This window comes from Mastigoproctus giganteus, chromosome 6 (genome assembly GCF_048544385.1).
Source record: "Mastigoproctus giganteus isolate SK-2022 chromosome 6, ASM4854438v1, whole genome shotgun sequence".
In the NCBI taxonomy this organism is placed as follows: domain Eukaryota; kingdom Metazoa; phylum Arthropoda; class Arachnida; order Uropygi; family Thelyphonidae; genus Mastigoproctus; species Mastigoproctus giganteus.
This window is the reverse complement of record NC_143580.1, coordinates 44,041,519-44,055,860: the sequence shown is the minus strand read 5'-3', so window position 1 is coordinate 44,055,860 and position 14,342 is coordinate 44,041,519. Positions and strand designations below refer to the sequence as shown.

Sequence of the window (14,342 nt, the reverse complement as noted above, 5' to 3'; positions counted from 1 at the left end):
GGGAAGCAGCGTAAAATTATTCAAAGCACTTTAAGTACAGTACACCAAAGGTTCAAGTCTCTTGACACACCTCTGGCACTACCGACTGGTAATGTTTCGCATTCTGACCTGGAGGCGGCCATTGCAACTGCCACTTCATTCACTACCTCCATTCCGATACATGGTCGTCCCCTGCCTGGAATCACACCGAACTCCCAAGTCACTTCAAATTTCTTTATTTAGTTTTCAAAGCCCCACTGACGTCAAAGGTCCTTTATGCAAAACTTTAAGTTTCCGATATTCACATTAGCGTTACTATTATTCTGGTAAAACAGTTTTACTAAAAGAGCATGTTCCTTTTTTGTAAGACCCATAATGGTTATTGACGGTGGCGTTGGCCTCTCTACTTTTATCTAATAGGATGTCATTTGCATAAGCAGCATGTCTTGAAATAAATGACAACTTTTACATATGTGCAGCACAGTTTTTCCCCCGTGATAGAAATTTGAACTAATTTTTTTTTCTTCTACAAATCACTTCCCCATACCCTAAATGACATACCTACCGATTTTCACAGAGCTAACTCTAACTGTTTTGACACTAGGGTCTCCTGAATAGGGAAACTTATTTTATAACCACCATTTATAATCATGTATTTTATTGTAATATATATATATATTCTTCTGCCTTAAACCCCTATATGTAATATTGTTGTTTGCTTTAACTCTCATTGCTATATGTATTTTCTGATAAAATTTCAGATATTATTTCCATTTATATTTTTTGACTCCATGTTATAGCCTAGATATTTAACATCACTGTTATTTCCCCCCCCCCCCTCACTTAAAGTTTCATATCTCATTACTTTATTTGTCATTAGGCTATTGAAAAATAATAGAATAACATGTCTACATAACATGTTATTTACTCTTAAAAATTTCTAGATTCTGGTAAAAAAATTTATTTCCAGGTGCTGCTATTATTTATTTTTATATTTCATTTTATTTTGTTTTTACTTCAAGCTGTTGTTTACAACTTTGCCTTTGCATCTCATTAGTCAAAATTTCTTTTTCAGTAATTATTAGTCTACATTGCTATATTTCTAATATTTTTATATATTCAAATCATTGCTTCCATATCCCTTTATACGAGGGATTTCCGAAAAGTGAGGTAACATATTTTTTCTCTCGATGATGTTTAATAATAAGAAGTTGAAATTACACACCAAGAAATAAGTGAACATGCACTACTTCTCCACAAAGTCTCCAGTTTTATTGATGCACTTGTCCCAATGATGGATCACTTTATCAATACCAGTACTGAAGAAGTCCATGCCCACGTGCAGTAACCAACATTGCACTGCCAGATGAACTTACTCATCCATGGTGAAATGCTTTCCTGAAAGGTGTTTTTTCGGATGGCTGAGCAAATGGAAGTCTGAAGGCGTTAAGTCTGGGCTGTAGGGGGGGGGGGATGTGACAGTTTCCCAACGATTATGGCACAACCACTCACGAGTGGTGTGGGCAGTGTGTGGAATTGCACTGTCGTGCAACACAATCATACTGCTTGTCAGGAGTCCTGGTCATTTGCGTCAAATGTTGGCTTTCAGTTTTTTCAACGTTGCATAGTAAAGCTGTGCATTAATTGTTCCTCCCTTCAGCAAGAAATCCACCAACAGAACGCCTTGGCAATAACAGAACACTGTGGCCATGACTTTTCAGACACTGGGAACAGTTTTGAATTTTTTGTGCACAGGAGATTGTGGATGTTTGCAGGTCGTGGAGTCTTGTTTGCTCTCCGGGGTAAAGTGATGAACCCATGTGTCGTCTGCTGTGACTATGCGATCGAGAAAATCCTCTCCTTCATCACTGTATCGCAACAAGTTCTCCATTCTCCAGACACATCCCCATGCGTTTTGCTTTGTCCTCCTCTGACAATTGTCGGGACACCCAGCAGCAGCACACCTTTCGAAAGCCAAGGATATCGTAAACAATTTCATGAACAGTCGACTTCCTTACATTCACTATTTGTGCAATTTCATACAGTTTCCCAAGTAACCCAACCAGGTTTCCTTAGTAACCCAAGCACGGTACTAAGTACTATAGGTTCTAATACCTCTCGTGTTTGGGGTTCACATAAAAAAAAAAAAAAAAGTTTCACTCTCGCCTGTTTTCATGAACGACGCCCTTAATGCACGAAATGTTTCTTCTGTCTTGCTCGATGAAGGCCTGCCCGCCCGATGTCGATCTTCAATGTCAACACAACCAGCTTTAAATTCATTGCACCAAAAACACATTTGCTTGTTTGTCATCACCTTTTTGTCATACACAGCAACCAGTTCACGGTGAATGTCACTTGGTGCAGACCCTTTTGCTTGCAAAAACTGAATAACTTCACAATCACCAGTTTTGGACCACACTCGCACGGTAGCCGCCATTTTGCAACTGGATCGGCTGTGAGGCAACAGTACCGCAACACTGCACTGGTGGTCTTTTTGAACATTATTAATGGGTCTGTCCGTCCACCACATTTCATTCCCTTTCACCATTATTAAGAAAAAAAAAAGTGTTACCTTACTTTTTGGAACTCCCTCATTCTTTTGTTTTTGTAGGCTACTCACTTTTAATTATGTTTTCAAATCTCTTTAATTAGTATTAAGCTAAAATGTTATATGTTTCTAGAAATTTTCAGTTATTATTTCCAGTTTTAATTTTGCATCTTCATTTGTCAACTGTAAACTTCACAAGCCATTTCTAAAAAACCACTTTTAATTCTAGTAATTTCTATTTTCATCTTCCATTATATTGGTAACTAAATTTTATTCTGATTTTTATTTATGTTTATGCTTTTTACCCATTGGCTCGTGGTTTCCATCAGAATGGAAGAAATGATGTTGCTATTTTGTTTGCAATTACAGCCACTGGTACCTGATGAGAGGCTGATTTTGTAAGTTGTGTGGCAACATCCTCATTTGATTAATTTTTAGATAATTATGTATTTTTATTATGCATATTTTATTAGTTAGCTTTGTTCTGTCTTTTTTTAACTTTCTCACCTCTCACTTTTTTTAACTTTATTCTTTTATTCCTCTCTCTCTTTTTTTTTTACTGTTCTTTTATTCCTCTCTCTTTTTTTTTTTTACTGTTCTTTTATTCCTCTCTCCTTATCACTTTACTGTCCGTGGAGTGCACTACACTACAGGTAACCCCCGCTTAACGCTGATAATTCGTTCCGGAAAAACAGAGCACTAAGTGAATCCGCGCTAAGGGAGCGCTGCATTCCCATAAGATAACATATGTATTTGTGAGTTGCGGTCAGTGCCATAGGATATTTCATGATCAATAATAAACGGTAGTGAAAAGATGCACAAATGTCGGTCAAAAAATTTAATATTCAAATATTTGTACATATAAAATATTCTTTATTACATACGTATATAATAATGTGGTAACTATTTACGTATCAAAATTAAATTTAAAATTCCAGTTAAAATCATGAATTTAATTGATCTAAATTGATTTAATTTAATTGATGAATTTAATCATGAAAAATGTGTCGATTTTGGGTTGAACTTTGGCCTTCTTCCAAATAAACTAAAAGGGTATTAATTTTAAATCCCCCTCAGCGTTACCACCCAACAATAAAGTCAACCGATCCTTCGCCGCTTTGAAACCTGGCATGTTTTTTTCTTCTTTCAATATGAAACTTCTTTTAGGCATTCGTTTCCACAAAAGTCCTGCTTCATCTAGGTTAAAAACTTTTTGAGAAGTATAACACATAATACCCCTTTGCAATAATTTTTACAAGTTCTTTTTTGAAAGTTTCGGCTCCTTGATCTGCATTTGCGGCTTCTCCCTGGATTTTAAATCTATTCAACCAGCCCTTACCAGTTTTAAATGGTTCCACACTTTTTTTTTTTTTTTAAGTGAGTTTTCTTCAGATAATCATATTGGCTGATCTCTTTCTCTCTCTCTCTTTTTTTTTTAAATAATATTTAACTTAACCGAATTCTGCATTGGATATTATCTTCAATAAAATTAGTTAACGTCTTTCCATTTCAATCCTAATAGCCGGCCTAGCCCTAGTTGCTTACAGTGGAACAGCTATCTTTCCTGCTGCTAAAATTAATTCTTTATTTTTTTATAATTGTTCTTACAGTTAAACTTGCCGGCACTAAATTATGGCACACATCCGCTTGTCTTTGACCAGAATCGATTTGCTTCAAAACGTTTAATTTGATTTTCAAATTCAGTCTTTTTCTTACATTTATAGTCTTCGTACTGCGCTCAGACGTTGCTTTTTCATTCTTATCGGCCATTATTAACTCTTCGAAAATGTAACTGCGTTGGTTGCATTAATTATGATACAATGTTCAAGTAAACTGTCTGTTTCACACGATGCCTAATACGGTAATGAGTGATGACTAGACTTCAGATAAATGCATATAACGCAAATATTACAAGCAATATACTTGATCATTTTTTAAAATGTTGATCTCGGAACTACGTAACAAGTCACTGTACTGCAATTAAATTAGTGTGCGAGAAAATTTCTCAAGTCGGCATGGGAAACGTTTAAATGCTGTTTTGACATTCATTTCTGAGCTATCAACTCCATCAAATGAAATGATTTTGTTAAATATGCCAAAAATTCAATCTATAAAAGAGCGTTATAGTGATCTGTGACAGCATTATAGTCAGATACTGGTTATAACATAAGAACAGCGTTATAGCGAATCAGCGTAAAGTGAACCGCGTTATAACGGGGGCCTGCTGTATTTCCCCATTTTTCTACTTTATTTATAAATTCACTTTCTTTTTAATTATAAATAGAATTATTGTAATATATTGTATTACATTACATACTGTATAATATTTTATTGTATTACATTACATATTGTATAATATTTTATTGTATTACATTACATAAAAAAATATTATCATCATCATCATCATGAACTTGGTCCGGGTTAGGTCTTTTAAGACCTGTTCCGTTGTAGCTCTTGGAGATGGTCTTGATCTCGCCATCATTGTCTTGGTTGACCAACATCTCTCTTGCCTGTAGGTTTGTAGTTAAAGGCTAATTTTGGGATCCGGTCTGGATTCATTCTTTCTATGTGGCTGATCCATTTTTCCTGATACCATTTTATGTCATTTACGATGTTATCTACTTTTAATTTCTCGCGAATATCTAAATTTCTTTGGTGGTCAAGTCTTGCTGCTTCTAGTTTGTGTGCATAATTCTTATTTAGGACCTAAGTCTCACAGTTGTAGAAGAGGGCTGGCTTTGAAGTGATGTTGTGCAGTCGTAATTTGTTTTCCGAAGTGGCGTTTAATCGTTCCATTCATTTTATTATATTTTTGTAATTTAATGTGGATGTCTTTCCCTTCATTTGATATTAAATTTCCCAAATAGGTGAAGTCAGATATTTGTTCTATTATTTTATCATCAATGACAATTTTGACTCTTTGTATGTTTTTTCCACATAATCCCATTGATTTTGTTTTTGAGGTGGAGATTTTAATCTTGTACTTTTTACCTATTTTATTAAGTTCATTTGCTGCTATCTGTAGTTCATCTTCGGATTTTGCAATTATAACTTGATCATCAGCATATAATATAGTTTGGATATTATTCCTGTTGTTCAACTGTATTCCGTTGTTAATTGTTTGTTTCCATTCTTTAAGAATTTTATTGATGTAGATATTAAATAAATTTGGTGATAGTCCACATCCTTGTTTCACTCCTTGATTGGTGTTAACTGGGTCTGATAGTTGGCCATTAGAATATTTTATACAGACTTTTGAGTTTTTATATAGGCTTTGGATCGCTTTCTGGAGTTGGGTTGGGATATTTTCTTCACGTAGAATCTGCCAAAGTTTTTCCCAGTTTACATTGTCATATGCTTTTTCATAATCAATAAAAAAGCAGAAATGTTGGTAGATTGATTTCTCTTCTTTTCTCCACAATTTGTTGTAGTGAGAAAATGGCATCTATTGTGCTTATCCCTTTCCTGAACCCACATTGTTCTTCTTCTAAGAATTGTTCACTGTATTTATTAAGTTTATTCTTTAGTAAATTAGAGTATTTGCAGCAGTTGACAGCAGTGTTATTCTGTAGTGTTAGAGTTATTTCTGGAGCCTTTTTTGTGTAAATTGATTACTATTCCTGTTTTCCAATCTTTGGGTATCTGTTGCTTATGCCATATGATGTTAAATAATTTTAGTAGTGCGTTTTTTAGTAAGGTGTCCCCATATTTAAATAGTTCTACATTCAAATGTCTATGCCTCGGCTTTTTCAGTTTTTTGTAATATTAACTCTAGTTCTTCCATTGTTATATTTTCTTCATCTTTGGTTATCACATATTCATCTTCCAATTCCCTAGTGCATGGGTTATACCATAGTTTGGAATAGTGTTGCTTCCATTCTGCTTGGGAGATGGAGTTGGTTTTTATTTGATCATTTGTGTCTAGTTGTAATTTCTTAAAAATTTTAAAACCTCTTCTCTGTGGGCCCGTGATATCACTTTCTAAAGATTTAACAAATTTATCCCAGTCATCTCGTCGGATTCTTCTGGTTAGTTTTCTGACTTCTGCTCGAAGCTTTTTATATTTTATATGTAGATGTAGGTCTTTAGTTTGTAAGGAACAGTTTATAGGTCTTTTTTTTCCTCATTGTTTGCTATGCTATTTCTTATATATCTTGTGAACAACTCTAACCATTTGGTTGCCCTGGAGTATAAACAGAAAAATTTATTTGCTTGAGCAATGAATAATTGTAGATTGCATGACTATAATATCCACAAGCTCAAATATAAGATGAAACAGTTGATTGTTCAGGCTAAGTGCACAATTCAAATTTTGATGGGAATGGCACTTTGTTTTTCTTATAAAATGTAAACAGTTCCTGTTCCCTTTCAAAACTATTTCAGGATATATTAAAATAATAGTAAGAACTAAAGAACCAATAAATTGAAAAATTGCTATTACCAAATTTTTTTGTGAACCCCTTAATATCAGCAAACACCATCTCGGAGACACTACTTTATATTAAGCACTAGACAGCTATAGCAGGGATAAAAACAAAAGGTGGGTCAAGGTCACACAGTAAGCCTATTCTTCCACAGTGTTAGAATGGAGTGTGAAGCCAAGTGAGTGACCTTGGTCCACCTTTAATGCCACAAAGTATCATTATATTTTGTCCAAAACTGTATGTATATTTTTTTCATTTGTTTGTTTTGCTACTGTAGTTGCTGTGATAGCCATGAGGAATCTCACTGATGAATGTTTTTAGTATAATGTAAGAATATAAATAATAAAAAAAGGGTTCGATATTAGTTTTACCATACATCCCAAAGCTATAATCAGCCTGAAAACTTCTTTGATATAACAGATCCATAAAGCCAACCGGGCTAGCCGGGTGGGTAAAGTGCCTGCCTGGCAACCCAAAGGTCGCGGGTTCGAATCCCGCCTCGGGCTTGGATCACAGTACTGCAAAAACCTTGGGAGGTGCATTATGGCCACAGAAGCCGATGCGCCAACAACTAAATAAAAAAAACAAAAAAAAAAAAAAAAAAACACAAATCCATAGTTCATTTTATTCAATCACTAAAAAAAAACCTTTCTAGTAATTACTGAAGAAATAATTTATAATTTAAGCTCGAAGATTTCTGAATTAAATAAGGTGTAAAACACTTGTACAGAGAATGTCCTGTATATTATTATGAAGAAAATAGCAATACAACAAAAAAAAAATTTTACTTCCATTAAATTTAGAATTATACTTCAAATATACAACATGGCTAAATATTTTAATTGGTATTTCCAATAAATGCTGCAAACCATAAGAAAGATAGGGAATAAGGCTATTTAGGCATTCACAATACACAGTAATGTGAATAAATTGAGATTAAAACCTTGTTTTTCATATACAATAATTACTATATAATTACCATTCTTTTGCATGAGGGTACACAGCTCACAATATTATTAAAACCATTATTTTGGTCTTAAATTAAAGATTTTGTGCAATTTGAAAGAAATAATAAGCATAATACATAAGTGAACATAAGATTAGAATAGAACACTAAAACTGTTCCCTTAAAGTTACCTAAAAACATGCATTTTATATGAGTTAACATATGTACTGTAATGGTTTAAGTGCTTGCCACATCTAATACAATACCTCTATAATACCACTGTATTTCCTGTGGAACATGTCTATTTAAATGTAATTCTTTCAGCAAAAAGGGGAGGCACTATTTTCCTGTACATGTTTCTCATTTAGTAAAAATTATAATATGAAGAGGCTACTCAATGTGAAAAATTATAGAAAAAAAAATCCATCAAAACTGAAGATGGTTTTAAAATTATTTTACATAATGAAACCATAAAAAAAACTGCAGAAAGTTATGATATACTTCTCTCATTACACTATTACGAATATGTATCACAGTAGTAATCATAACATAAACAAATATCAACCATATAATAGTTCAATTGCATAATATTAGAAATAAAGCAAGATTTAAGTGAAAACAGTATTCTTCTCTTTCAATATTCCAAAATAAGTTATGATTTTGTACAGTATTTATATGAATTTACAAAATCAAATTATTTAAATCTGCATTCAAACAATTCGATTTTTATATGTGAGAGAGAGATTATCCAATATCTTGGAGGTGGTAGATAAATTAGCATGGTAGTCAAAATTTTGATTAAAACAGATTCTGGTTTCCAATGAGATCTGAGGAGATTAAGAACAGACAGACAAAAACTTTCCAAATTATACATATTACTCTACTAATTACACTGTTCCAATATCTGCAAACCTCCTTCCACAGCCAAATGCAGAGCTATATTACAGTAGTTGTTTATGCAGCAGGAATATATCTGAATATATTATACAGCAGGAGATTATACAGCAGGAATATAGTGGATATTTTCTCCTCCTATATTAATGTCTGGCTGGAATAAAATATTCAAAATAATATCAGAAATGGCAGAAACAGTCAGGGAAGCATGGGAAACATAATCCGGTTAAACAGATTACAATTTGGCACTAACTGGACAAATGGAGGAAGTCATACAAAGCAACTGACCATGAATGTATCTTGCAGCCTGGTGGTGGTGGTGGTGGCGGCGGCGGCGGCAGCGGCGGCGGCAGCGATGTTCTCATGTAGGGGACTTGTTTTCCTGGTGCAGCCATCTCTCATTTTTCCAGAAGTTGTATCTGAATATTCTTTCAGACCAGATTCATTACATTATGCTGATGTACCAGAAAATGACAGGCCATGCCAAGAAAATCCTACATCTAACAGGGCACAAGTTATGCATAAATGGTAGTACAAAGAGTATTTCGACAATACATGGCATCTGCCAAATATGAATTAAATTGAGATTTATGGTTAGGATATGCCACAACAACCAAAGGAAAAAAAAAAAATCAGATGGATATAAAGGTCACTTTCAAATGGGAATGGAATAACATCACTAAGGATACCCAGCACACCTAGCCAAATCCATGCCAAAAGGGAATACCACTGTTACTAAAATTGGAACCATGTGTAAATGGATACATTCCCTAATATTTTGGTAAGGTAGTGTATTAAGTGAAGAAAAAATTTACTTGCAACACAAAATATAATGTATGCTGTTCAATGAGCCCAGTCTTATTCAGAAATCCTGAAAGCCATATTTAGTTCATTTGTAACTGCTAACCTGGAGGAGAACAGAAGTCAGTGGCACCCAAATCCCATCAAACTAAACACTTCTTTACAGTCATCCACTGGTCGCTTATAAAGAACCCTGTGCATTATAAGGGTACAGCCTGGTTGATATATATTTTTTGATACTAGATATATTCTACAGTCACAATATTTAATATTAATATTCAATTTAAAGTAAAATTTATGTAATTAATAATAAATATTATTAATATTAAATATTTATAACACAATAAGATCACGAAATAACAATTCAGAAATAAAACAATAGTATCCATAGCAGCCATATATAAAACATTGTGTACGTTCTACTACATTTAAATATGTACGAAGTGTATTAAAATCATCATCATCACGAACATGATCCAACTTAGGTCTTTTAAGACCTGTACTATTGTTGCTCTTGATCTCACCATTGCTGTTTCGCTCGGCCCACATCTCTCTTGCATGTAGTTAAATGCTAATTTTGGGATGTGATTTGGGTCATTCTTTCTATGTGACAGATTCATTTTTTTCTGATACCATTTTATGTCATCTACTATATTATCTACTTTTAATTTCTCATGAATATCTGAATTTCTTTGGTGGTCTAGCCCAATAATAGTCTTAAAAATCTCATTTCTGCTGCTTCTAGTTTTTGTGCATCTTTCTTATTTATTACTCAAGTCTCACAACTGTAAAAGGGAGCTGATTTTGAAGTAACATTGTGTAATTGTAATTTTGTTTCAGTTGTCATCATTTGTTTTACAAAGTGACATTTAATCATTCTGTTCATTTTATTATATTTTAGTAGTTTAATGTGGATGTCTTTCCATTCATTTGATAATAAATTTCCCAAATAAGTGAAATTGGATATTTCTTCTATTATTTTGTCATCAATAACAATTTTGACTCTGTATGCTTTTACCACGTAATTCCAATGATTTTGTTTTTGAGGTGTTCTTCATCTCATATTTTTTGCCTATTTTATTCAGTTCAATAACTGCTATCTGTAGTTCATCTTCCAATTTTGCAATTATAACCTGATTGTCAGCATATAACATAGCTTGGATTTAATTCCTGTTATTCAACTGTATTCCGTTGTTAACCGTTTGTTTCCATTCTTTAATTTTATTGATATAAACATTAAATAAATTTAGTGGTAGTCCACATCCTTGTTCGATTCCTTTATTGGTGTTAATTAGGTCTGATAGTTGGCCATTAGAATTTTTATGCAAACTTTTGAGTTTTGATATAGGCTTTGTATTGCTTTCCAGAGTTTGGTTGAGATATATTCTTCATGTAAAATCTGCCAAAGTTTTTCCCATTTTACACTGTTATATGCTTTTTCATAATAAATAAATAGAAGAAATGTTAGTAGGTTAAATTCTCTTCTTTTCTCCAAAATTTGATGTAATGAAAAAATGGCATCTATTGTACTTTTTCCTTTTCTGAACCCACATTGTTCTTCTTCTAAAAATTGTTCACTATATTTATTAAGTTTATTTTTTAGTATATTAAAGTATAGCTTTGATGCAGCTGATAGCAGTGTTATAGTTAGATATCCAGCAGAAATCCAACTAAAATATGGTTTATGAAAAATTCAACAACTATTCTCAAATCAAATATATTGTGTACTTTCAATACAACCATGAAAATTTCATATATAGTATATCTTTGGTCTCTCAAAGCCTTCACCTATGAGCTGCCTGATGTAACCAAGTGGTCAGGAGCAACAGTGCAGTAGCAGGCGCTCTTTGAGCGGACCGGGGTTCAAGCTCTCGACTGCTAAATACGATTAACATTTATATTGATGATTTATTGTAACCTCCACTGACCTGGTGGTTATCCCGGAGTATAAACAAGAATAACTATGTACATTGAACTGGAAAGTGGTGAAATAATGAGCGCTTAAACCTGTATGGAGTGTAATCTGCCTTTAATTTCTTAAAGAATTACATATTATTCTCAGATGTTTTGTGGTACTTCCTGTATCACTTCTTCAGAGACTATAAAGACAGCACTGTAAATTATGGTGATATGATTTACATAAAGTTGCTAATTCAGATTACACATCATTACCCATTAATTTGATTATACGTTTCTTATTTGTTAAGGTTAAAGTTTAGTCTTGAATTAGTTAAAAAAATAGCTATTTGCAACCATCAGTTAAAGAATTAAGTTTTTCAATTTTTGTAAAATGATTTAAAATAATTTAAAGCAGTCGAAAGTTAATTTCACAAGCAAGACAAGATAATTCAAGACTAAACCTTAACAAATAAGAAATGCATAATCAAATTAACTGTGTAATAATGTATGTAATGTATAATCAAACTAATGTTGTAAAGAATCAATATTTTTTTTTTTTTTTTTGGCCAGCTCGCAAATCTGTTTCAGCTATATAAAACTGAATTGGTTGCATTTTTTTTTTAAACTACATTACACATAAAAACTATTTTTCCCTGCCCCCAATTATACAGGCCTAAAACATTTTTGCAACTTTAACTGAGAAAATAAATCACTATACAAATTTTTATGCTGGTATTACATTATTACTATATTTCTTATTGCTAATTTCAGTTTTTAATATTTTATTAAAATAATATTTAAAATTGAGGTATTTAAAAACTTTCTGCATTACATAGTCATAGTCTAACAAGCATACTCTTGTAAGAATAAAAAAATAATAATAATAAATAAATAAGCAATATTACAGTTAACCTCTAACCGTGACTACCAATAGACTATATCAGTCTATACCAGGTCCTCCAGACTCATGGGGCCGATCGGGTGGTTAACATGGATTTTAAAGCACACAGGCGGAACTCAAAATTTAGTTTTACCACTGGCCTACATATATTTCCAAATGACAAAATACATCTATAAACAGCCTGGAATATAAATAAGCTTGAAAGATATGACTATATTTCATAATTATTCATTAAATGGCATGTTTTAAATTAAAACACTTATGTCACTTCATGAAAGTTTACGGCAATGTTCAACTTCCTCACAACTGAACAGCACGAAAAAAACGAAGTCTGCTAATACAGAAAAACGTTCTAGTCATAATACTGAATTCATAATGGATCAATGGGAAAATCGGTGAAAAACACTTTAACAATTTCCCATTGAGTATAAGCGCAAGCGTGTGTGCGTGCTTGTGTGTGTTTGTGAGATACAGAACGAATGCGCGCGCCTCTTTGCCACTGATGAAACAGGTATGCCGTCCAACTGGACTGGTTGTGGTCAAAAGATGTTTTGCATCATTTTGTTTCATCATTGTTTCAATTCCAAGTAAATGACCAATTTACACCTGTTGCCTGTTTGTGAGCAATAATAAGGTGGCTTAAACTACTCACCACTTGTTAATTAGTAGATATATTTTTATTAAAATAATCGCTAGCAGAAACGACACGACTTCTATTTTTTTTTATTATGTTTTGTTAAACAAAACAATGCATAAAAGCAAACTTAACAGTAAAAATAAACAGTAACCGCTACTCGAAAATGAATGATTTATGTGCAAAGGTAGTTTCAGTGAGTACCGCTGAAAAACATTTGTAAAATTGAAACCAGAAATAAGTGATTATTCTGTTTCATCTTCACACGCACACAGTGTGCGTCCATATATACATACTGATACATATTTATATAATTCCGCAACCAATTGATATAAAACAGTAAAACCACTTCCGCACCCTGAATGATGCCCATTGATTCTAAAAATATCCAAAACTTACCGCGCTGGTCGAAGCGTCTTAACATTTTCATAACAAACTGCACACTATAAACCGCCATGTTGCACTGACGCTGTGTACTGCGGAAGAATACAGTTTGCTTCAATATCTTTCACGTTTACCAGTAATAAATGGAAGAATCCAAACTTGCTAAAAACTAACCACAGGTTAATTATACTGGTTTTGAGATTTTCATTCCCGCGGGAAATTTAATATGTCAAAACAGATATATTCTAAAAAAAATTAAAGAATGATCTCTGAGAACAGATAACGCATTCATATAAAAGTATTGAGATGTATTGCAGATTGTACGGTTGGTTAGTGTATACACTAAGCGACAAAGTAATTAAGGCTATGAGGCATCAATATGTTTTGCCTATATTAGTGTGTATACTTGGTCTGTTTGCTGGACAGGCAAATCTAAGTTTCCAAATGATGATAATGAAAGAAATACAGATTTTTTCCGAGAATAAATATACGTTTCCTTTGTAAAAAAAAAGTAAGGTTACTTATTAGGAAAATACACATTATACGACGGGATATACCCATTCTTTTATATTAATTTGTAACTAAAAATTAATTTATTAATTGTTATTCATTAGGAATAAAATATTACTACAAGGACTTATTTTGTGAAGCTATAGTTCAGAATTGGGATAAATAAATTTATGTTTATACTCGGTGGAAACCACACGGTCAGAAGAGTTCACGATATACTGAGAACGCAAGAAATATCACCGTATTTAGTAGTCACAGACTTGAACCCTGGTCACTCAAAGCACATGTACTTATGTACCCTTGAGTCTGACTACTTGGCTACGGCGGGCTGACACAAGAATTAAATACTTTGTGAGATACATAAATAAAGAAAATAAAAGAAATAAAGTAATATACAATAATATCATATTTATCTCAAAATG

The 14,342-nt window shown here is 33.0% G+C and overlaps 1 protein-coding gene across 1 annotated transcript in view; it reads right to left on the bottom strand.

Annotated features, from left to right (window-relative positions):
• The window catches only part of LOC150084211 (serine/threonine-protein kinase 26-like), a 250,688-nt gene extending 237,186 nt beyond the window's left edge, over positions 1 to 13,502 (bottom strand). The window contains exon 1 of the mRNA XM_090375930.1: positions 13,426 to 13,502. The gene's annotated coding sequence lies outside the window, so the exon portion shown is untranslated. The remainder of the gene's footprint in view (positions 1 to 13,425) is intronic.
• Positions 13,503 to 14,342: the final 840 nt, after the last annotated feature.